We start from the raw sequence: 2,663 nt of genomic DNA, 5'->3' as shown, positions 1-2,663 counted from the left end.
GTCCTGCAGCCACAGCCACTGCCACTGTCTCCGCCACCTCAGGACTGGCCACAATCTACAATGAGTAAACATATTCCTCACTTCTGTGGTGTTCTTGGTCTCACTTTCATGGAGTTTCTGAAGGGCAGTGGAGATTACTGCCAGGCACAGTGTGACCTCTATGCAGACAAGTGAATTGCACAAATTCATTACTGTTCCACCAAGAAGTCCCCATAAGAACAGTTAACCTGAACACAGAAGTGCTGAACTGAAACCCCCATAGCAATTTTCAAGAGTTCTGACCTGAATGGGGTAAATACTTCAGTGCACTTCCTTCCTATTGCCTCAGTATAACTGGATGGAAGAATTGCTGCTTCTTGTTAGGAGATTCATTTCATTTTCCATCACTCCCAACACCATATTGAAAGCGCTGAGAATTCCAAGTGGAGTATTCTGAAGTAGACTTCAGTTTCTTTACATCATTTCTGTATTCATTTTTTAAAATTCTTTCATAACCCAACTGAATTTTTAAAACAAAATCAACATGGCTCAAGTGAACCATCCAGCTCCTGTGGAAGTCACATACAAGAACATGAAATTTCTTATTACACACAATCCAACCAATGCGACCTTAAATAAATTTATAGAGGAATTTAAGAAGTATGGAGTTACCACAATAGTAAGAGTATGTGAAGCAACTTACAACATTGCTCTTGTGGAACAAGAAGCCATCCATGTTCTTGATTGGCCTTTTGATGGTGGTGCACCGCCATCCAACCAGATTGTTGATGACTGGGTAAGTCTTGTAAAATTAAGTTTCATGAAGAACCTGGTTGTTGTATTGCTGTTCATTGTGCTGCAGAACTTGGGAGAGCTCCAGTGCTTGGTGCCCTAGCATTAATTGAAGGTGGATTGAAATATGAAGATGCTGTACAGTTCATAAGGCAAAAGTGACATGGAGCTTTTAATAGCAAGCAACTTTTGTATTTGGAGAAGTATTGTCCCAAAATGCGTTTATGCTTCAAAGACTCCAAAGGTCATAGAAACAACTGTTGCATTTGATTAAATGGGTGCCTGATGGTATTACTTTGGAAGTCAAACTTGGGACACGACTAGTTTTTCACACATATTTACCAACATGTGAACTTGGTGAATAAAGCTTCCATAAGAGTACTGAAAGCAGTTTTGCCAGGCTTGACAGAATTGCAGTCAGCCTATCTGGACATTTAGCAAAGGTTTCTTACTCTTCAGCATTTAAAATGTCCTTATCGTTTGTACCAACTGACCTTTCCTAAAATCTTGTAGTATTCTTCTAAGACTTTAAATCTATTCCTATGCCAGAATCTTATCAATACATAAGAAATTTAGCGTGATTGTTGTTTTTGTTAGGTGCCATCGAGTCAGTACCAGCTCATAGCAACCTTATGCACAACAGAACGAAACACTGTCCGATCCTGGGCGAACCTTCACTACTGCTGCCATGCTTGAGACCATCAATACTGCAACCTGGCTAATCCATCTCGTTGGGGGTGTTCCTCTTTTTCTCTGACCTGCCACCTTACCAAACATGATATCCTTCTCCAATGACTGGTCTCTCCTGACAATATGTCCAAAGTATGAGAGATGAAGTTTGGTAGTTTTGAACAGCTGGTAGTTTTGAACTGCTGACCTTGAGGTTTGCAGTCCAATTCAGAACCACTACAATACCAGAGCTCTTTATTTCAGCTCACTAATGCTTAGGATATAGATGTTTATGCATTCCATTTCATTTTGGCCTCCAAGGAGCACTCTGGCTACACTTCTTCCAAAACAGATCTATTGGTTCTTTTGGCAGCCCATGCCACTTTTAGTATTCTCCTCCAACACCGTAACTCAAAAGCATCAATTCTTCTACGGTCTCCCATATTCACTGTCCAGCTTTCGCATGCATATGAGGTTACTGAAAATACCATGGCTTGGGTCAGGTGCACCTTAGTCCTCAAACTGACATCTTTGCTATTCAACATTTTAAAAAGGTCTTGTGCAGCACATTTGTCTAATGCAATACATCATTTGATTTCTTGACTGCTGCTTCCATGAGTGTTGACAGTTGATCCAAGAAGAATGACATCTTTGACAACTTCAATCTTTTCTTCATTGATAAGAATGTTGTTTATTGGTCCAGTGGTGAGGATTTTTGTTTTCTTTACATTGAGATGTAATCCATACCGAAGGCTGTGCTCTTTGATCTTCATCAGTAAGTGTGGTATTAACTATAGGCATATGGATATTTTCCTATCACAGACAGCATTATATTGTATTGAATGCAATGCTATTCCTTAGCAATTTGTCATTCCTGGCATTGTAAACCATGCAATTGTCATATTCAAAATGGCCAATACCAGTCCATTTCAGCTCACATGTGGTGGTAGTGGTTATGTGCTGTGGAGTCGGTTCTGACTCATAGCAACCTTGTACAGGGTTTCCGAGGCTGTAAATCTTTATGGGAGCCAAAAACTTTATCTTTCTCCCGCGGAACAGCTGGTAGTTTTGAACTGCTGACCTTGAGGTTTGCAGTCCAATTCAGAACCACTACACTACCAGAGCTATTTCAGCTCACTAATGCTTAGGATATAGATGTTTATGCATTCCATTTCATTTTTGACAACTTCTAATATTCCTAGACTCTTACTTCATAATTCTAT

At 40.0% G+C, this 2,663-nt stretch overlaps 1 pseudogene; it reads left to right on the top strand.

The window, feature by feature from the left end:
- The first annotated feature begins 523 nt into the window (after positions 1-523).
- LOC102819121 lies at positions 524-1,041 on the top strand (annotated as a pseudogene).
- Positions 1,042-2,663: the final 1,622 nt, after the last annotated feature.

This window comes from Chrysochloris asiatica, unplaced genomic scaffold (assembly GCF_000296735.1).
Source record: "Chrysochloris asiatica unplaced genomic scaffold, ChrAsi1.0 scaffold00048, whole genome shotgun sequence".
Taxonomy (NCBI): domain Eukaryota; kingdom Metazoa; phylum Chordata; class Mammalia; order Afrosoricida; family Chrysochloridae; genus Chrysochloris; species Chrysochloris asiatica.
Note: the sequence above shows the minus strand (reverse complement) of the source record. Positions and strands in the feature narration are given on the sequence as shown.